Source organism: Calidris pugnax, unplaced genomic scaffold, assembly GCF_001431845.1.
Source record: "Calidris pugnax isolate Ruff unplaced genomic scaffold, ASM143184v1 scaffold118, whole genome shotgun sequence".
NCBI lineage: Eukaryota > Metazoa > Chordata > Aves > Charadriiformes > Scolopacidae > Calidris > Calidris pugnax.
Genome location: NW_015090855.1, coordinates 1,576,957 through 1,599,798, shown reverse-complemented (window position 1 = coordinate 1,599,798; position 22,842 = coordinate 1,576,957). Strand labels below are relative to the sequence as shown.

General features: G+C 46.1%; 1 protein-coding gene across 1 annotated transcript in view; it reads left to right on the top strand.

Annotated features, from left to right (window-relative positions):
- KCNB1 (potassium channel, voltage gated Shab related subfamily B, member 1) overlaps window positions 1-22,842 on the top strand; it is a 125,452-nt gene that overhangs the window by 74,366 nt on the left and 28,244 nt on the right. The gene's annotated exons all lie outside the window — the stretch shown is intronic.

The following is a 22,842-nucleotide window of genomic DNA, read 5'->3' as shown; positions in this document are numbered from 1 at the left end:
CACCCTGCCCAGCTGAGATCAAGGGGTCTGCAAATATGCACAAGTGCCATGGCAGACTGGCAGTCAGGGCTTGCAGGCTGGTGCAAAGGGCACACACGTGAGTAGAAAATGAGAAGCAACATTTTTCCAAGATACTTACATGATTTGCAACCCTTTTCCAGGGTCCTTAGCCCACTGTTTAAAAACTACTTAGGTGCCTAGGAGTGTTGGAGGATTCACAGTTGGGTTTTCAGGTGTAGAGGAGTGGAACACAACCCAGCATTGGGCTACGTGTCCTCTGGAGTCACCCAAGATCTGCAAGGAAGCAGCCCTCGAGCTGGGGAAATGGGCGTTACATTGCCTGCACTGGTTTTGAAATGATACATTGAGAGAATTTACTGAGAACACAATAACTTTCTTTTCTGTAGGAAATGGGTCCTCGTCAAACAGCTGCCTGCACTTAGAAAGTAACCCAAAACCAACTCAAATGAACAAAAACTGGGCTGTGTGTTCTTGACTCCAGGCCAAAATAATTCTCAGTTATTCCCAAGACAAAACTGTTTCCTCTGTCCCTAAAAGCCAAAGATGTACATTTCATGCATAATTTAAGTGAGATTTTAGCATACATCAGAGCCTAGGGTTGTGTGAGGCACAAATGGGGCTTTCCAAACAAGGCTTTTGGTTACCAGTCATTTTAAGCGCAGGAAATAATGGCACTTCTGAGTTCTCCAAGCCCTCAGAGAGGAATTTCTGCCACAACTGATGGTTCCTGGTATATTAGGACTCCAGTCAGTACAGCAGCTTCTCCCGGATGGATGGAAACAACGGGGGAGACTGGAATCACTGTTAGACCCCAAACCCGTGGGATGGAGATCCATACCATGCCACTACAGCTGCCAGGTTCTGCCATTGTCCTATGCTGCCCGCTCTCACCTAGCCTGCAACGAACCAACATGCACCATGAGTATTTTTGTAGCTCTAATACCCAGTGAGTTTTCAATCCTTTAATCCCCATTTCTGTGCTCCTTTGAGGGCAGCCGCTAATGGGTGAGGAACAAGGGTGACAGTTCCCATTTGTGCCCCACTAGCACTGCTGCTAAACCTTTCTTCCTTGGGTCAGACACGGCATGGCTTTTCCTGGCAAACTTTGAAGGGGTTCACTCTGCTCTTAGGGAGGTTAATCATAATTATTTGTATTGCAGTGGTGGTAGAGAAAAAATGACTCTGTTGTGCTGGGAACGAACCTCATCCCAGTGTCGTCTCCTGACACCCCTGGGAGGGTGCATCCAGGGTTCAGGGATGTGTTGGGTCCAGTGTGGCTGGTACCCTCCAGGGCAGCCTGCAAACTTCCTGTGTCCCTGCTCCCATCCACAAAGAGTTTATAAGGGAAACCCTTTGCAAGTGGGGGTGTCTTCCAGGACTCCTGTATTTCATGGGCTATTCTACAGAGTACGACATAGTGTTCTCTGGCTGTGTTTTGTTTAGTGAATGGAGGGAGGACATCTTCTCATCAAAAAAAGACTGAATGTTCACCTTTTCCCCCAGAACACTGGGTACACAAGAACACAAATAGAAGAGGATCAGCAGTGGTGAGAACTGAGGGTCCTGGCAAGGAGAGAAGGAAGGTGTCAGACAAGTGCTACTACATCATGTCCTCGTCTTTGGGGTTTGGGTTCCTTTGAACCACTGACCCCGCTTGCCCAGGGCAATATTTGTTATTATCAGTCAAGTAAATGACCCAACCTTTTCTACAAGGTTAAGAGACGGCGATTAGCACTGTCTGTCCATGCGGACACCCACTGGCAGTGGCAGCCTGGCATGGCAGCATGCACATGTGCATGCTCCTCAGGACCAGAGGGTGATGGCCCGTGTCAGCGCTGCCTGGGGCCAGCTGAGCCCCCTTCCCCACACAGCTTGCCCCCTTCCCCAGCAGCCCACTGCCTGCCACCAGCTTTTCACCATATCACAGGTAACCCTCCCTTCTATCCAGGCTCATCCCAATCCTTATTAAGGGTTTGCTTCAGATAAGAGCATTGAGAAAACATGATCTCCTTTCCCCTTTCTTGCTCCCTCTCAATGACACCTTCCCCTTCCAGGCGAGAACGGGCTGCCTGCAAATCCAAATCCACTGCCGGCGCTGGGCTCTCCCTCCCCAAACCCAGGCACAGTGCTGACCCCATGCTACCTCTCCTTCTTCCCTGCCTAATCCTCTCTGTCCTCCAGCTATGGCACAGACTGCTTGGCCCTGCCAGACCTCCATCAGCCCCAGCACCCTCAGCATCCTGGGGTGCAGCAAGGCTGGGGGAGACCTCAGGGAGCCAGACATGATGGGACTTTCACTGGAGTGATATGGTGGGGGGAAAGGGAAAATGGAGTTTCTTCTCCTTCACAGAGCCATTTAGCATCCTGGATTACAAAGGCCTTTCAAAAACTTCCATAAGTTGGTATCAAAAAAGTAGGTCACAATTAGACTCTCAGTTTCAAAAGGAATCTGCTTGGAATGATACACTATGTATGTAATTATACCAGGGATTGGCTGAGCTGCAGAGCTAGGCATTGGGAAAGACATTGAAGGTGGTAGGTGCTTTGCAAAGGCTGTACCTGCAGCTCACACCCAGTGCCCCATGGCAGGGGCCGGGGCACCTTCCCTTGCCCCTTCTCCAGGGGCACCTCCAGATCCTGCCAAGCAGGGTGCTCAAACTGTCTGATCCAGTCTTTGTTGTTTGGCAACATCTACTCCTTGCAAAAATTTCAGGCTAACGGGAACTGATTAGAGGTTTGTGTGAAACAGGTAACAAGGAAATCAGATGGAAACCTCCCCTTCATCATAGAAAAATGCCATGCCATTTTCTTGGAGGCAAAAATTCCTGTAGGTTATCATCACTTTGGACGATCACTTAATCCATGTCCTAGAGACAGAATCTGCTGGTGGACCCAGCTAAGGAGGGCTTTTCTCCGTAGAAAGCTCAGCAAGCAAAGTCAGTCAGAAAGCAATACCTTAATGGCCAAATAAGACCTAGACTTCACCTGCAGTCCTCTCTCAGGACACCAGTAAAGCTTTGGTCATCTGCAGCTCATGTCTCAAGGTATGTTTTGTCTCCCGTTTGTCAGGAAAATGAAACATCTTTGGAAGGGCAGCACCGTATCAAGCTGTGCTTCTGGGGGTTGAGGGAGAGCCATCCCTCGCCTAATAAATAGCAGAACAAATCTCAGTATCCCAGCAGCTCGCCTAAAAGCATTTTCCTTGGCTGGCACTTTCTCTACCTTGCAAGGTCAGCTGGCCCAGGGGACAGAGGGATTTCCAGACCCAGCAGCTCCACAAGATTGCGTGAATTCTTCCCAGGGGCAGATCAGCACCTTTTTCAAAGACAGCAGGTTAGCGTGGGCAGGAGGGGACATTTCTTACAGTAATAGTACTGAAGTGATCGCCTCTGACATCAGGTTATCTCTGTTAAGGTGTTTCTGCAATTTTTCTGGATTTTCTCCTCCTGTGGATGTAGCACTGCACATCTGGTAGCTCATTCACTGTCTGCTCAGCGCATGGCAAGAGGAGCACAAGCACAGGGCCCTGAAACACTCTGTCCTGTTCCGTTCTGTAAAGGGGGGGTTTCCAGGCAGGAGAGATTTTGGGTCTGGAGCAGAATGGTGGAAGCACTGCGTGTTGGTAGAACATGGCTCTGGGCTCACCAGCCCAGCCTAAGGTGGCACAAGGAAGGGCTGTTTTGGAGGTACCTCTATGGGGCTCCTACCAGATGCCCCACAAGCTGCACTCCTCATAAGTGAACCCACTGGGTCTTATGGGCTCCATGCTCCTGGTGCAGCCTTTGTGCACCCAGCAAGTGAGAAGTGAAGAGGAAAATTCTCCTTCTCTGCTTCTGGAGATGCAGCTTTGCCCATAGGTATCTCTTTATATGTCATTTAGGGTGCATTTTTAACTGGCTATGTATTAAATAGATATCACCTGGCTTGTCACTAGGCTGTTCACTGTGTACTTGTATTATTCTTTGTGCCTGCACTTGCCTGAATGTGGATGAGCAGCAGCTTTCAGGGGTCAGAATGGGTGTGTGGTGAGGTGCACAGTATTTACATTCATTATAACCAAGACCAATTCTGTGGTTCTTCTACCTCAGTTAAGGGACCTGAGGGAATCCCTCAATTAGGACAATTGCTGATAAAGTAATAATAACCCAGGTTCTCCTTTTGCAACCCATAACATTGACATTTGCAATTGTTCACAGAATCAGACCACGGGGCAGTTAACTTTGCTTGAGCTCTGAGATGCATTATCTATTGAATTCCTTAATGTTGTACTGTTTTTTCTCTTGGTGAATTCAGTAAATGGCATTTTGACCTGTTTGCTAATGCATCTTGCTGCAGACTGGAAATGTTACTGGATGGTACAAGGTTAGGTCTCAAGTACTCTTAAACCTGTGGTATAACAACACACTTGAGGAGCAGAGGTGAAATGCAGTAGTTAGTGGCTCCATCTGCTCTGGGTGAAGGAATTATACAACTCTGGAAACCAGAGAGGAGGAGAGTGCTTCCTGCCCAGACCTGCTTCTGCTTCCATGGATGGCTAATGCCAGCCTCTGCCCAGCCCTGTGAAGTTCATCTTAAAAGTAGGGTTTGCACTGTTGTTTCTGAGGTCTTGTGATTCCCCGTTTAGGAATTAGTTTGAGCTGATGTAGCTCACAGTTCTCAGGTCTATGCAGAGACTGAGTCCGTGGAGACATGACTTTGCACCACTCCATCTCCGTTCTGGGGCTGCTGGATATTCCAGCCAGCACAGCAGCTCCTGGGATCTCCTGAGGTGGGATTACTGGGGCAAGGTGGGTTTAGTCATGCTGGCTGCTACCCACCAGGAAATCAGCAGTTCCCAGTTGCAGCTCAACGTTCAGAACTGCCCAGGTAGTTTCCACTAAAGCATTGTGCCTCCAGAAGCTTGTCTTTTGTTAAAATTTGTCATTTCCATGGAATTTTGGCTCTGCAGTCACAGCGTGCTGACTGTGTGCTACCCCAAATTGAGTTTGGGCAGCTCTGCTGGGAAACAGGCCTGCATGAGAGGCCAGCCCATGCTGGAGTCTGCTCCCTGTGCGAGCACCAAGTTACCAAGTCAGTGAGATGTTTTACCTGCCTGTTCTGGAGTGGGGATATCAGCAGAGATGTGCATTGTGGAAGAAAACAGTAAGGGAGATAGAGCGTTTGATGAAGTTGAGAGGGTACAACTTTCATTCAGTTTTAGAATTACTTTTCCTTCCAAGATGTGAAACCTCTATCATGCCCACGGGGTTAAGGTCATGATTGGAACAAGATTTTTCAGTATTCTCAAAATATTTTTATTTATCTGAAACGTATTATATTTTCAGAAATATTGTTGCACAGTAGATGCAGTAGATGTCCTTATTTCCCATGGGAAACAACAAAAAAATCTGTTTCTTGACAAGCTCTAGTTTTAGCATGGAGTTGTTCGGTTAATGGCAAGGCCCTGAAGTTGCATACTGGAAACCTTCAGCTTACTTCATTGCACACCAGAAAATTATATATAATTACATTAGAGCTATTGTATGGAGTGACCCTTAGTCATATTGTCTAAGCTGCTTATCGCAACAGAAATAAGATGTATATAGTAATCTTCTTATACTTACTGAGAAACCTAAACAAGGCCAGTACTGTGGTGGGGTCACTTATCTCTGGCTATAATAAGGTTACTATACAAGGAGATACTAATGTTGGAAAAAGCATGCCGGAGATTTCACGTTTAAGTCAGTGTAGTTATTTCTGTCTTGAATAGGTGAACGTAGAAGGTTTCCTTAGAGGTTGATGAGTGAGTATCCACCCTCTGCAAAGGAGAAGGAATGAGTAGGACATCCTCATGGGATGTATAATTGAGTGCCTTGTACAGCTGGGGTGATTACTGTTCACTCTGTGTTCTCTAAACAAGTCTTGTAGAAACAGTTGTTCACTGTAGCATTAAAAGATCATGCTGTCTGACAAAGAGGTTCCTTACAGAGCCTTTCTTTTGCACATCTCCAGCACCAAGCCCACCGGTGGGGACCCTGGAGAGGGGGAAGGTGGGAGGCACATCCCCGTTATGGCTCTCAAGGCAGGCGGTGACAGCAATGCTGAGTCCAGATGTTTTTCAGCCAAGGGGTAACTTTGTTTCAGTGCCTGTGTTTTTAAGAGAAAGTTGAAAAAAAATAAGAAGAGTTTGCACCTCTTGTTTGGAGCTTCAGTAGCAAAGCATTTTTCTGTAAGGAGAAAAATGTTTTAGGAAAAAAGCCTGTTTTTTCCCTGGGGAAAATATATCCTAGTTACACTAGTGATTCCCAAAGAGGGATCTAGAAGAGGGTCTATGGAACATTTTTGGAGTTGTTCCTTGGAGGGCAGAAGCAGTCAGCGAGGGAAATTTTCTCTTACAGTACTCTGCATGGAAAAATTGGAGTCATTAGTTCGCACAAGAGGGGTCACTTTCAGGGCTCAGCTTACGTGTAGGCTCCCCTCCAGCAAAGGCTTTTTTGAGACACAGCGGGGCCAGTGAAATGAGCGCAGGAAGGGGCCAGGGCAGATTTGGGGGAGGAATGACCAACTGGCCTCTCTCCTCCCGCTGGCACCAGCAGAGATTTTCATTGGCACCAGTGATCGTGCAGTGCAAAACAGTTTTTAAAAATAAATTTGAAAGCAGGCACTGGCCTGGTTGACCAGGGCTGGACATGACGGTCATGGAAACAGTCACGGGAACAGAGAGCAGGCAGAGGAAGGCATGTCCCAGAGATCCTGCTAATACAGAAATCATTTTCCAGGAGCACAAGTCCGAGATTGAGCAATACATTTTTGGGATAAAACCAAAGCCATTAATCTTAGTTGTACTGAATAAATACTTGCAGATCCTATTCAAAAAATGCTTTGGAGAAAAAGTCCCTGAAACAATGCTTCAAAGATAAGGGGCATCCTCTGGTGTGCTTTCGTCCTTGCTTGCTTGCATATTATGTATGAGAGAGATTTCTCCCAGGTTTTGGTTGATACCAGGCCTGTTGCTGCCAGCGTGGAATTGCGGATCAGCTCTGCTGAAGTAATCACCAGGGACATTAAGCTTATTAGGTGTGTGTCTGGAGACAGGGGCTGTGTAAGGGAGTAAAGGGAAACCTGACCCCAGAGGTGTTTGGGTGCCCAATTGTCATCTGAGCAGGCAGAGGACCTCCACTTGCTGGAAAGGCCTAATCCAAAATTGTTGCTCATTAGACTTTAAACATAGAGGATCACCAGGGCAAAGAAAGCATCCAAACCTGAGGATTCAGCAAAGCTGTGCACCAGGCAGAGCAGGGTTTCTGAGCTCTCCTGCTCTGGCCTGCTTTTTGGAGGTGTAAAGTTTGATAAAGCACACACACGTACACACAAAACCTACCCACAGCGTTTACCTTGCAATTCCTTTATCTTTTAAAGATGAATGTGCTGCAAAAGGCCAGTTGTCCCATCACAAAATGTCAGTAGCCTCCTGTCTTTTCCCAGCACTCCCTTTCTCTTCTTCCACGAGATGCTGAAAAGCGAAGTGCAGCTAACTGCAAACACAAGGGAGAAATCTAGAGGCCTCATCTTTTCCCATCTTTCCTTGATTGCTCTAAGAGATGATGATGAATTAGACCACTGGGTCCATTGTGTAACCCATCCCTGTTGTCATGGGCCAGCCCTGGCCCCCCCCATGTCCGTGCTTACAGTTTGGCTCTCCCTGCCGTGGGTGAGTCACTGTTCACTGTTCATTCATGAAAGGCAAAAATGGCACTTGGGAAAGGTGCCAAATCTTTTAGGAATATTAGCTCCTCGATTACTGACCGATTTTACAGTAGGCTGGGGGACAGGGCAGACGTACGACAGGCACTGCAGTGAGCTGCAGACAGTCCAGGAGCTGTGACGGGTGGCACGATGCTGCCTCTGCTCCGTCACAGGGGTGTGCATCCTGCATGCTCTACAGCGGAGCCTACGCCTCAGAGGCTGGTTTCTTTCCAAAGGCATGACGATGAAATATCTATTGTGCTCAGAAATCTGTTTAAAAAAGAAAACGCATCTCTCCAGCCCTTTGCCCTTTGGCAGATGACTTGAGCTCTTCTTCAGCTGGTTAACCCAGGAGATTCATTTTGTGAGCAGGGTGTCAGTTCTCATTTACCTAAAAGCTCCCGATACTCTTAGTGCTTGCAGATACTGCTGCTGTCATGGCAACAAGGTTATTTATGCATAATAGATACCTACTTTTCTTTTTTTTTTCAATATCGCTAAGTGGAGATAGGGTCAGAGGGGCCATAAAATGGAGTGGGAAACTCCTAGCCCCATACACATGTTAATAAGCCCTCCAGACCCCCTTCCTCTTCTCTGGCACCTGGCTGTCCTGGTTCAAGTCCCTGGGACTGCTCTCAGTTCAGCCCTTCATCTGGCAGGAACAAGTGAGAACAGAAGGGCGTGTAGAGATATATAACCAGAAGAGCCAACATCGCTTTCAACACAGGCTGAGACTCGCTGATCTACACGCAGAGCAGACCCTGCCACAAATCAAAGTGCCATTTGCCAAGCTGCCTTCGTTCACCTGACCCTTTACTTAACTCGATTTGTAATGTATGCTTTATCAATACTGCTGTTCAATTATTTAATAGCCAGGCCACCAAAGAAACATCAACATCCCTATTGTCAGACCCGAGCTGATTAAAAAGGTTCTAAGGCTACAATTTCAATTTAGTTATGTTCTCCTTTAAATTCTTCCTGTCCATTTTCCATGGCAACCAGCAAGGACCAGAGGTCAGAGAGGGAAAGAGAAGGAGTCATTTCATTTAAATTAGATGAAGCTCTGTTAGCCATCAGAGCGCTTCGCATATGACGGGTTTTCTATGAAAAGGGCCCCTTGATCAAGGAGAGAGGTAGCGTGTGTCCTGGCAGACCTCCCTCTGCAGAGCTTTGTTGTTTTCCTTCGCCTAGGAGCTGCTTCTCAGGATCTAAATCAATTCTATTTACATGTAATATTGAGTCCAAAGAGTGGAAAAACCCTCCACAGGAAGAAGAGAGTAAGTGGCTGCCCAGAATTCATTGTCAGATAATGATCCAGTCTCCCAACAAATAAAAAGCTTCTCTTCACAGCTCACGGACACCACCTCACTTGGCCTCACAGATGCTTTCAGCCGCCTGCCTCCAACAAAGCTGGGGTTCAAACATCCCAGATGTTGTAACACTAAGAGCGATGCTGGGCAGTTGCACCACTGCCTGCCCATGAGTCTCTGTGAGCCCAGCACCCCACATGTTTGCTGGGCATGTCTCTTGGGGACCACTGGGATCCCCATGGGGGGCCGGATGCCTTTGCTGGTGCAGCTCCGGATGCTGTTGGCAGCCCATCTACAGCACCAGGTCCTTGGTGCCCAGCTGAGCACCACCGCTCCCAGGGTCTGGGAGTCACACACCTTCACAAGCTCAATCCATCAATGTTTAAAACCAGCATTCAGAGCGACTCAGCATCTGGTGTCTCGAGGTGTTGGAGCAGGGGAGCACCAGGAGTTTCCTCTGTCCTGGTCATCCTGGTGAGAGGGGGCAAAGGCAGGGGATGGAGGGAGAGCAGTGGAGCACCAGGAGTTTCCTCTGTCCTGGTCAGTGGTGAGGCAGGGGAAGGAGGGAGAGCAGCGCTCTGAAATCAAGTGAATCCTCCTTCCCCATCGGTGTTGGAGGCTGTTCCTGCAGCGCAGATCCCCTCCCCGAGCCCCGCTGAGCAGAAGTTAAAATAGCTGCCTACGCCTGCAGTCGCTGAGCAGGCGGGAGCGAGGAGCACTGTCCCGGGGAAAAGGAGGGCACGTGAAGCAATAACAATACTTTCCTCTTATGTAACTCTTGCCTAAAATACTTCAAAGTGGGCACGTAGATAAATAATTGAAGATAATACAGAATTAGCTGTCATTTCGTATGTCAGAAAGTAAAATTCTCCATTGCTTCTGTGCCAGTTAGGTATCGAAATCACCCTGTTTGCGGGCTGAAACGAGGCCTCGTGGGCTTCAGAAGCTGACCAACAGAGCACAAAGTGTGCTCACATACATTGCAGCTACTCAGTGTTTAGGGCAAAAATTATTTACTGAGAAAAAATTGCAAGTGATTCAGAAGAATGAATAATTGAGAAATTTCTAATTCGTCCACAGGCAGTTTGCAAGAGTGGGGAGGGGGGAGAGGGGAGGCAACATTTGTCAGATAAATTATTTGTGAATTAATCACTCTGATGCTCTCTGAAGTTGATGGGGAACTTGCATAAATAGGACTATTCATGGAGAAGACCAAGTCTGTAATGGTACGCTGAGAATGGTAAATTCATTAGCTGAAAGCACTGATTATGAATCAAAAGGATAGGGAGGGGAGAAAATCAAGTCATAATTAGTCACTTAAATTGTATCAAGTAGCAAGCAACTGATTTTAAACAAATCCAAACAAAGGGGAAATGATTCGTTCTGATTAAGTCAGTCTCTCTTGCCCTTTTAAAGATTTATGAAGTAATGTCAATAAATTATGGCCCTTGGGACTCAACCTATAAAAACTGCATAGAAACGCAATATGATACAACATCAGACAAGTGGGTTAGACACAGTGGAACAGAAATTAAATGCATATTTATTAAGGAGGTATATAATGAGTCTCATGCCACCCAAATATTGACCAACTGTCTCGAGCCTAAACTCTCCTCCTCGCTCCTGTTGTTCCCCATTCTGTCTCTGGCTGCTCTTCTAACGCTGAAGTCGGACCCAATTTGATCACTGATAAGCTTAATTACACTGCTGCAGGACTTCTTGTAAAACTAAGTGATCTGAATTAATTATGGTGCTGGTGAATTATGTAGCATACACATAAAGACCCGTTTGGAGATTCCCCTCTTTCTCAGTGCAGCATGGGATCTGGGTTTCCTAGAATACAGTTTCCAGCTGCTGTGAAAACGATGCTGCAGGGACAGGGCAGGTCCGTGGCTTAGGGGTCTCCTTTTCCAAAGCAATGAGTTGAAAGGATAGCGTAGTTCTGGTGCCGGGGTGGTGGTGTTATTGTTACTCTCATTATTATCGTTATTGTTATTAAGAAAGCATCAGTAATGAACTCAGTGCTCCCTCTAAGACACATTTTCATCCAAATTATATCATGGTGGGCTCCAAGCTGGGACAGAAATAAGACACAGTGGTAGACTCAGGGAAGGAGAGACTATATTTAAACTAGAAAGTACTGAACCTCTTCTGGGTTTGATAGCTAACAGAGCTAATAATGCCTTACAGTCAGACTGACTTTTATCCAGGATTTCCCAGCATTTTGCATTAACGAGGAAATGTTCTCATCTGTGCCTGGGTACTGGGAGTGGCTAAGCTTAATTCAGCAAAAAATTCAACAGATGCTTCACGCTTGGGTCCACACAAGTCCCACTGAAATCTGTGAGACTTAAACACATGCTTGAGCTTATTTGTCAGAGACTGATGGGGCTGCTCAACACGCAGCACGTGCGCCGGGGTTTCCTTCCGCTGGCAACCCCACCGCTGGAAGCTATACATAAAACTGGGAAAGGTTTGTGAGCAGTCAGTGGTGTCGTGGTGTTAGCAAACGGGGGAGCAGCTTTTCTGCAGAGACCTGGCTGCCACGTCGGTCAAGCTTGCGACTGTGTCTGTTAGGAACCGTGCTGAGATTTGCCAGCTCGTTTGCTCTCCGCCCGTCAGACACCACCGGAGAGGACCGACAGGCTGGATTGGCACCTGCCTTCCGGATGCAGAAGGCTCTGCTTCACTGAACTTCTCCAGCCGCCCAGTCCTGCCCTGCTCTATTTTTGGTGCCAATAAATCTCCTGTAGACATCCCCTTTGTCACAGCCTGTTCCCCAGCCCCTAACTCTGTAGGCTCTTCTCTGTTCCAAATGTAATTGCTCTTCAGCCTTTCTTTTTTTTCCCTTTTTTCCTGCTGTCTGGAACCATAGCTCATCATCCCACACTTCTCATTATCTTAATTAAACCAGGGCAAATCAAGGGCCTGTTTTATAACCTGACATTACCCTGTACAATTTTTTTAGCTCAAAAGATGTGAATTAGCACTGAGATATCTCCTCAGAGGAAATTGGTACCTCAGTTCCCTCGGCTTTCCGTACCGTGGCTGTCTGAGGAGGGCTGAGTAACTGAGCTGAGCTGTGCCCCATCACACCAGGTAAAACCAGGCTTTTCCATAGCAGCCCAGTTCTTTCCCACTGCCTCTGGTGCTCTTGTATGGCTGCTTTGGGTAATTGTATTGCAATTAGATCTGCACTAGATCTACCTCGTTCCACTCACTGCTCACTCTACACTGGCTGACAGCTCTTTTGGTGGGTTTTGCTGCATTTCTACATCCCAGGCTGCTCTCTGCCAAGCCAACTGCAGCACCCAGGAGTTAGGTGAGAAAGACAAGAGCCATCCCCAGCGAGTGGTAGGAGGTGGAGCAGGCTGTTGGGATGGTTCGTGGTGGCTTTTACTCCATCCTTTGCAAGAGCAGCGTTTGCAGGCGATGCTCTGGGGACAGCTCGTGCCCTGCTCCAAGCTGGGGGCACGGGGAGGTACCAGCTGCCACGTCACAGCACAAAGGAAGCTTCTGGACACTGCAGGTCCCAAGCAGTGTGCCTGGAACTAATTAATCCTCCTTCTGGCTCCCCCCTGAGCAAAATACTATTTTATGTGATGTAGCATCTGAGGGCCATTACAGGGAACAGGACTGGCGTACTCCTGGTCTCATGGTTTCAGTACAAATTTGCTGCTGACCTGATAATGTTATTATCTGGATAAAGGTGCTTTAGCTTTTCCGTGCTGGAGCTAGATGTTTTCTCATATTAGTCCTTTCCAGAGCCTAGTTTCTGGGAGGATCAGAAGGGGAAAAAAAGGAGAAATTAATTTAAACCAATTTCTTTTTTATGATGTTTTAGGAGCCATGGCCCTCTTGTTCTTTTATGCCAGGAGTAAAAGCGTTTGCATCCATTTACTCAGGTGTCTCATCTTGTCATGATGGAGGTCCTTGGGTAATACTTCTAATTTCAGAATGTGTAAATGAAATGCAGAGGGTGTAGAGGTGTGTGCAGCCAGGAGAGGGTGCTGGGAGCCAGGGACCATCCCCAGGGATGGGCACCTCGATTGACACCCACCCCGGTGTAAATAGGGGCCAGTCATTACATCTCAGCTCTGCGTGTGTAAACATTGATGATAATAGTGCTGTTCAGTCCTTTCAGGAGAATTATCTGCTGTTTAGTTAAGCAATGTTTGTACAATATCTAGGAAGGAAAGGCTCTGTTGTAAACATATGGTGTACAGCTCGGAGGGCATGGGTGGGGAAGCTGCTGTTTACTCCTACAGCAGTAACTGATGTTAATGCTGTGCTTCGCCTGTGCACGTCTCCAGATGAGCTGTGGAGGGAGGGAGGTAGTACTGTCAGCACATCTGTTTTTTCAGAAAAATAATGGGATTTACCCAGTCCCAGAGAGCCCCTGAGGGCCAGCCTAGGAAGGTGGCTTTGTTTCTTCTGCCATCCCAACCCCTGGGTCATTTGTTCACGTAATGAGCAGTGACTGTTTGTGTAATGAGCAGTGATGTTCTGTGGTATCAGGGCGACCAAGGGAACTACCTGGGCATTGAGATAACAGAGACTCCAGAACAGTTTACTCAGAGATTTTACAGCTTTGCTCTCCTCATATTGGTGGGTTTTATGCTCCAGTTTCCAGTCTTATTTAGACCTACCTGGCTGACCCACCAGCACAGCTCTGGCTCTGGGCAATACAGGGTAGACCAAAAGCAGGGTCTACCTAGGAACTGCAACCTGGGAGAGGCATTGGGAATTGTACCTGAGGGCTTGGAGGAACATTAATGTGGTATTAGACATGAGTCGCCAAACACCTTTCCCTAATGAGCTTCGAAAGTGGAGCACCATCTGGCCTCACCCTCAGCACCTCGATTGAATGAACATCCTGCAACCGAGCATTCAGGGTGCGGAGGGGAGGCTGCCTCCTGCCACAGCTTAAACCTCCCCTGCTGGAGGGACCACACAGTCCTGGGGGTCTGCTGCTTCGTGAGGGCAACCTCAGGATCATCAGAACCTGCTGGGAGAAGTCTGGTGGCTCCATGGCAGCGAGGAAAGCGCTTACAGACCGGCTGAGGTTGAAATGCCTGTACCTGTGTTGCACCAAAGCCGGTGGGAAGCAGGAGGGGAACAAGTGCTGAATAAGGAGATTTTCTTGCAATGAAATTACACCTTTAAAGTCTCATGTAAAGGAAACATTAGCTTCAGGAGCAACCGACTGCTCTGATTTTACAGGGAAACAAGAGATTCAGGTGGTATTAGACATTATTTCTTTTCAAAACACTGGTGGAAAATTTTCCATTTTTATTCTGAAGTGAAAATACATTTTAAAAACATGCCTTCTCCCCTGCTGACTGGCCACTGCAAGACATTCGACAATATTAGCAAAGCTGATGGCTGCTAAATGGCCTTCTTTCCAACAGTAATGAGCTGCATTTAATAATGAATTAAACATCATTAACTGGGGAAGTTTTTGGTGAATGCTTCTTTAATATCATTGTGCAGCAATTATCACTGGAGTGAATAGCGCGGCTCTGTCCAGCTGCACCATTTGTCATTATTTGGAGGAGCAGTAAAATCACTCTGGTCCAGGAGGGCTAATAACATTAAGTGACACTGAGTAAAGTTTAACAAGTGTTTCTGTTCATCATGCAGACCAGAATAACTAAGATGCTCAATCCTGCTCCACCTTCTTCTGTATCTGGATGACCCAGCCAGCCTGGCTATATTTCTGCAATCAATGAAAGCCCCTCTCAGTATGACCTAATTCATAGGCACATGAAGTTTCTTTATTAAAAATTGATACACACAATTAAACAATGATAAAGGATGATAATGGGAGTAATGAAGCTATTTGGTATTTGCAGTCTTTATTATACCAGTGCCAGTTCATAGTAATGAGACCTTTCAGACTTATTTATCATGTCTAGTTTCAGGGTCACATTCATGAAAACATGCTTGGTACTTTTCCAAAAATTCTTCCCCTTAAAATAATAGACTCAGGAAAAAAAATAAGAATAATTATTTACCAGTATTTCTTTGGTGTTTCCTTACTGCCGTAGCCGAGTGGTATATTTTTTAACAAAAGATGTAGTTGCCAAGATATTCCTTCTCAGCAGGAGAGTGGTCATTGCACAACTTGCAGCCCTGGGGAATAGTTGTCTGTAGCAATGAGAAGAAGGGTTCAGGGATGGCTAAACATTTTATTTGGGCCATTGTGAAAAGAATGGTTTGTTGTAATATTTGCTAAAAGAAATTGTTCTCTTGTCTTTTTTGAAGTAGTACTAAGACAACATTTCTGATTTTAAAAGTGTCTTAGTTTTGATAACCCAGAGCAAACAAAACTTTTTTCTTCTGAGCAGAGAAAAATATATGGGTTGAGTCAAAATTTTTTCAGTTTTTCAACTTGGTCTCTCAGCTGAACAGTCCATTATTTGGCAGAGCTGCTCATTGCACCCCCACCTCCCCGCCAGGTGAGGGCTTCTCTGCTCTCCCTGAGGCTTGCTGGAGTGGGACAACACAGCAGACAAAAGACACAGCCCTTGCTCTGACCTAAAAAAAGTAGAAATGACTGTTTTTTAAAAAAATAATCACAGAATGGCGGAATGTAGCAGTGCTCCTGGCCTGGGTTTGCACCTGTGATTTATGCCTCCCTGCAGCAGGACAGCTTTCCATCCCTATGTACCCAGCTGCTCAGGAAAAGAGAAGTGCATTTGCAATGGTTCAACTTGCCCCAGACAATGACTCGTGCTGCTCGTAACTGCGGAGCTGTTGCATCTGTTGCAGCACAGGGGAGGCTACAGCCTTGGTGTTGGGACTGGCCACTGACACTGTTTGACACTGGTAGATCCTGCAGCTCCGATTCCCTAATTCCTGACCTGATGGGTCTTCTAAAACTTGTACTGGACACAGCAGGAGCAGAACGAGCAGTTCACTGCGCTTTAGCAAAAGGAGCTGTGCAGTAGTCTCAAGCCAGCAGCCCCAGGCTCAGCTTTCCTAGCTGTCTTTTTACTTTGGAAGGGTGAAATACAAGGAGGTCCCTCGCATGGGCCTTTCTTCTCATAAGCTCTGCAGTGTCATTGCTGTGGGACAAGTATAATCACAGAGTGGTAACACCTATTTTAAACAACAACAGCTTCTTGGTTTTGTACCTTTCGTGTATCATCTAGCAGGGATCACACTGCAACAAACAGCTCCAATGGTAAAGTAGATATAGCAACAATATTGCATAGTAAACAGATGTAGGTACCAAAATGTTTACGGATGTAAATGAAAGCATGTGATTTAATTGAGTTTTAGACATCCCAGACAACTGCAGCTCCAGGTTGGACACAGCCATGTGCAAACTGTGTTTGTAAAACAGGACCAGAGGGTCAAATCATTGCATTAATCACTTGCCAGACTTTGGCTGGTCTCCAGGAAGGTGATGTGTGTCCAATCCCATTTGAAGGACCTGTTGGAAGCTGGACACTGTGGTGGGCCAGGCAGTCTCCCCCAGGGCACCGAGGCTCCTCTGTTCCTAGGCTGTGTCGAGTGCTCAGTTTAGTGCAAACATTTGCAGAATGATTGAACTGTTGCTCCAGCGTGTTCCCAGTTGCAGCACAGTTAAAACTCAGGAGGAATGTCTCCTTCTCTCCCCCGTGTGCCCATCAGCACATTCAGCAGCAGCACAGTCTCCACTGTGCAGGGTACCAGCCTGGGCAGAGGGTCACAGGCGCGTTACTCACCACCTTGGCTCCACCAGCCCGAAGATGCTCCTGCCAAGGCTGCAATTGCTGAGCCACTTGGGGCTCTGTGAAAACACCCATTTACTCCCTGCTGGTATCGGGCGTGAGCACAGGCTGATCAGCTCCTTCTTCTTCCTGTTCGATGATCAAAATATTTACGGCTCAGTGAGTGGGGCTGGCAGCAGCCCCAAAACTTTGCTCTTGATAGTAAATGTCACATTTAATATTGATGATGTGGGCTACTCAAGTCACAGTTGGATGAGTTATTAACCATTGGGAATGACATCTATTATAGGAAACTCCTAAACGGTGAGCTGCCTTATAACTGCACATAGTTTCTTTTTTATAAAAGATATTGAAATCTAAGCCATTCACTAAAAATATATGGATGCTGTTCACTGTTATGTGGCAATGAGAACCCATCTGCTGTCCAGGCTGCTTTATTATTCACCTTAGCAGTGCATAAAACTATGCCCTGGAGGGAAACAAAGGAGTTATTTTATCACCCTCAGCAAACAGAGCACAGAGCAGCACCATGCCATGTCACCAGAGAGGGGTCTCTTGCTGCTGCCAGAGCCCACCAGCTCTGATCCCTTGTGTGCAGTTCCCACTTCTCCATTTGGTGAGACAGGGAATGCCAGGGGCTGATGTCTCTGCCACAGCACCATTAGAGCTCTTGGATTTTCTTTTGGTTGTGCACTGAAGTTAAAATAAGTGACTTTGCGGGGATTCCAGCCAGCACTACTACACTGTGAATGAGTTGGGCTGTGCATTTTCACACCACTCAGAAATATTAGGGTAAATAGCATGGTCAACTTGGTAGAGTTCTACTGGGACTTACCATGGAAGAGACTCTGTACGCTATCGACATTATGGGAAACAAGAAGTGAATATGAAGTTACACAGAATGTCAACACTTACAGCTTGTCGTAAAAGGGTTTCTAATTATTGGGAGATAAATTCTTGTCAGGTGTATTGGTGCAAACTCTGAGTATTCATAGAAATTGTGCAATTTGGTCAAACCATACTATCAGCTTCATCAACTCTTGTGCTGATCAAGTCAGTGAATTTTATATGAATACTCCACATCCCACTGTTTGATGCTCATGTTACTGAGAGGAGCAGTTGGTCTGGGCTTTGGAGTGCGGAAAAATGATTGTTTATGGGTGCCCTAAATCCATTTTAGGTACTGGTTTTCCAAGGCTCTCAAAACCAGTCAGGAAGGCTCTGTAGGGACCTGTGTTTCTTGGACTGGGGAGGAGTGTTGCGCATTGGGAATGGCAGCTTCAGTAGAAAAGGGACTGAAAATGTGGATATAGGCCCAAACTGCTGTATTTGATGGGTTTTTACATCTCCCTCAGCCAGGTAGCAAGTTTCCAAGGTGAATACATCTACTGTGCATTATAGCTAGGTTTAAAAAAAACCTAAAGGAGGTATTCTATTGTCTTATTCTTCCTGTTTGGCTTCCAAAATAGCAGTATGGATTTTCAGGCAGTCAGTGCTCACTTCAATCTGCTTTATCTTGCTCCTCTGGTAAACAAAAATGCAAATACACAGCAGAGGTGACCAAAGCCAGTCCAAATGCACCCCCCCATGGGACCTGGCAACCCCAGGTAGTTCCTCCTGCTTTTCACCATTGATACAGCTATGGTTTATACCTACCTCAGATAAAAGAATTAGTAATTATTTGCACTTTTTACCTACATGTCTCTTAGCACGTCACAGACTTGCTGTGTGCCAAGGTCTGCCCTGACTCATACCTTTACCTAAGCCAAGAAAAACCACCCTTTCTGAGCAGTAGTTATTATCCTCCTTTTACAGATGAGGAAACTGTGCACAAAGAGAATAAATTATTTACCCAAGGTCACAGAACAAATCTAAAATGTCATAATTAGGAAAAGGACCCAGATTGCCTAATTCCTCTTCCCATGCTTTAACAGCAAGTGTTATTTTTCCTCCTCACTATCACTTACTCTCCCTTGGGCACTACGTCATCCATCCCCCCTCCTGTCCCAATCCCTTTCTCATTTGGTACCTATCCTACTTCTTCATTTCTGACTCAGCAGTATCATGGTACACACCAAACCAGTCAGTCTCAATGTAGCATCGTGTCTGGCAAAGTACAATTTGCATTTGACTCTGTAGCAGTCGAAATGCAAATTTCACAGTTGTGTTGAGGCACCAATTTATACTAATTTGTGCTCTGTTTTGCTTTGGTAAGACCTACCTGAGAGACTACAGCTTTTTAAAACCTCTAATAATGACAGGGTTTTAAAAGCTTGTTCTGTAAAGTAGTGGAACTGATTGTTTCCTCAACCTAAATTGTGGCTGAGACAAGTTCAGTCTATGGACACACTAAAGTCTCTCAATCTCATGCACTTCCAGTCTCCCTGTCAATGCAGGGATAACTCCGATTATCCCGAGAGCGTTGCAAAGGGCCCTTTTGCCTGTAATAACTTTGAAAGTGTCCAGAGCAGGTACTGTATCAACATGACCATCATCAGTATCTGAGTTAATTTTAACTCCTTGGTGCATTAATTGGATGAGGCTTGTCACAGAACAAAATATATGGTACATTGCCAGAGTTTCATAGAATGGCTTGGGTTGGAAGGGGCAGGTAAATGTATCACATTCCCTTGAAGCATTATCAATCAAGAGAGAAAGTATATTAACAAATCACAAAAAACTGTCTAGCATTTTTTGCAGAAGCAAATCAGAAGTTAATTTAATGCGCAAGAAAGGGAACACCCAGCTTACAACCCGGATATCTTGAAGGTCTTCTGAGAATGATCCCCCATCAGATAAGGGAGCAACCACCAAGTTTAGCAGTTAATTTCCTGTAGAAGAAAACAAATGTAGATAAAAATATCAGAAAAAGTAACTCTAAGGGGCAATCAGCATGAACCAGGTGTGCTGTGAGATCTTCTGGAAAGTCCAGGTTCAGCCCGAGGGCAAGGGGCTGTGTTTCCAGCAGAGGCTTTAAAATGACTAAAATCATTTTTTTTAAGTGTTCTTTCTCCCGATGTTTGCAGCTTGCATTCAATCAGGGGAGCTTCTTGACCTCTCACGCTCCAAGGCACAGCACAGTGGGGGATTTTCCTTTAGCAAACACGACGGAGCGTGCAAGGCACGCTAAACCTCCCGGGAGGGTGCCAGAGTGCCTGGCTGCCATTCCTAGGGCTTCTGAGAGCCATCTCGAGATATGTTGGGAATGACAATGACATCCTGAGAGCTGCCAAAAAATCACAAGGAACAGCTGGTAAAAATGCTCAAACCTCCCAGTGCCCTTAATATACCGTAAACAAATCTGCTTCGTTTAAACCACACACAAGGTGGTTAGAAGACTTGCTCCTAGATTTATGGGCTTTAATCGTTGTTATTGCCATTCCCAAACATAAGAAATGTAAAGCACTTTAGGAACAAAAACCGCTGTGAAGGAAATACTTTAAGTCTTCTCAGGTTGTTGCTAATGATTCAAAAAGACCTACAGCTTTTCTGGAATCCTGTAAAGAAAAATGTGTCACAAAATGGCTTTTTTTTTTTCTGTTTCTGGGCAGTCAGAGCAGCCAGACAGTGTTGTCATACACCATAGCTGCTGCTCTAGGAGAGCAATGAAATATTCACACCTTTTGGCCAGGGTTTTTATTAAGATTTCAGGTGCCTACCTTCTGCCATCCACTCCATTTAAGTAATGATGACCAAAGACCAGCTCATTTCTCAAAGATTAACAGCTTGCTGGGAATATTTAATTGTCTGGAAACAGAACTGAAGGATCCTGCAGCAAGTCCCTCGCTTCCAGGGAAGCCCCTGAGGCCAGGATTGATGTCGTCATTTAAAGGATTAAAGCCCCAGTGTGTCCCAGTACAGAAGTGGCTGAATTCCAGTGGGGAGAAATCTGTTCAAAGCCAAGGACACATGGCCTTGACAGCAGGACAGAAACTGTCTGGCTTAAAGTTGCTGTGAAATCATCATGAGTTATTATTACAGGATCCTGACATCTCGCAGTGAAGCAGCACTAAATTATTTTGCACTGTTGGTTTTTCTAAGTTCATCAACACCTATTGCAGGAGCGCCAGGGATATGGGGATCTCAGAGAAGGTCTAGCCCTTGGCTGGTGGCTTTGCTTGGGCATTGCAGCTCAGTGTGCAAGTGTGGGTGAGTGCGGATGTGTTAGGGGAGCGCTTTACTGCAAACGGGGTAATGTTTGCTTCTGTACATGTGAAAGGCCATTACACCCACTCTCCTCGTTCTTCATGGAAATTTGAGCTTGTGTCCAAGGCATTAAGGTTGGCAGCAGAAACCTCTTGTATCTGCATCCTTGTCCCTCTCACTCTCACATTTCCATTCTCTAGTGCCTTAAGTGGTGACTTAAAAAAGCCCAGTTACACAGGCTTTTTCTGAAGAGCCAACCTGCTCCTCACAGCCTCCCATGCCCCAGGACTAAATCTCAGTAGCACTGTTAGACCATTTCCCTGGCTGCAAGGCTTGTTCCAGCCCAGTGGAGCAGGGATTAGAGTTTGGACCGGCTCTTCTAGTCCCAAAGACACGCTCCAGCCCTCAGGGTACAGCAACACTTCCTCTTTCTCTTTTTCCTATGGGAAAGGACTGCCCTGGTTACGTAGGTGTCCATCTCCTGAAAGTTCCCGTCTGCCTTTTACGGTGATGTTTAGCTCTGTCCCAGCCCAGGATTTATTTTGCTTCTTTAGGCTGATCTCTAATCAGGTCTGTGATCCCATTTCTCAGGCATTTAACTCTTTGCCTATATAATGCAGGAGATGTACAGCCCGGTGCTGAGTTTTCTGTGAGGGCAGCCGTGTAGGACACCGCTGAGCTCAGGGTCCCTGGGTAGGTTGGGTCAGATTTGGGAGCTGTTGACTTCAACAAGAGGTAGACACCAAAGCAGGAGTTAGAGCCCGACTACCTTTGCAGACCTGGCCCTCCGCCGCACCACTGCACTTCTTTAATTCAAGTGGTGACTCACAACCTGGAACTATTAGGTAGATGGCATATGCAGTTAGTGAGTGGTATTTTTCAGTGCTCATTTTACTTATTATATTATATTTTGATTTATAATTATATATACAGTGCATTCCTTTCCTGGGCTCCAGGCATCCTTGCCAAAATTAAAAAGTACAGTTAGCAAAACTCAAGCCAGCAGATGCTCAGAGCTCTCGGTCAAAAATAACCAGCCAGAGAGACTCTTTTTTCCACCACTTCTTCATATATTTTCTGTTCTCTCTGCACTTCCCTTCCCAGGGACTTCAGGACCAGCAGAACAGCCCCCGAACAAACCTCTTGGCCCCACAACAGCAGTGTAGAAAGCAACAAAACAGTTCCAACTGATTCCTCAAATCAGGAGCAGCATTTGCTGTTATTCCCAAGTCTTCAAAATTTCTTTAGTTTGTATCTCTGCAATCATTATCTGGGATTTGCAAGTGCCTGTGAGAGGGGATGCAGTGAAGCATCACCTCTCAGTCTCTGGAAGCCTTTCTTTTTCAAGGAAATTCAGTTTTCTGTAAAGAGGACTGGGGATCCTAGGCTGGGATTTCAGGAAAGATGAGGATGAGAAAGTCTTATACAGGGTCTCTTACACTGATGTATTTGTATAAATAACACAAGTTATACTGACTCCAGAATCACTGCTCTCTCATTTCCTGGGGCAACGGCTGGGGTCGGTGCTACCATAAGAGATGAAGGCAGTAACTCAGAATCTGTTTTTGTAGTCATCTGTAAAAGAGTCAGCTCAAAGGGCTTTGCTGGCAAGGGCTCTGCAGTCAGCACCGACAAATCATCCCCTAAAAAGTCCTCTGTGAGATTTTTAGACAAGGTGAAGTAATATTTACGGATTTGCCTCTACAAAGTGTGACTGACAGCTGGCAGGACGGTGTCCAAAGGGCTAGTCAGAGGGTTGTTAAACCTCCCAGAAAAAAAAAAAAAAAAAAAAAAAAAAAAAAAAAGCACAATTTCATAATTATTTCAGGCTTCCCTTGGAGATCAAAGAGCAAAGCTGATACAGGCCTGGTAGGGAATTGTCTAGATTTAGTGCAAGGCAAGAAGAGGCTAACGCTGCG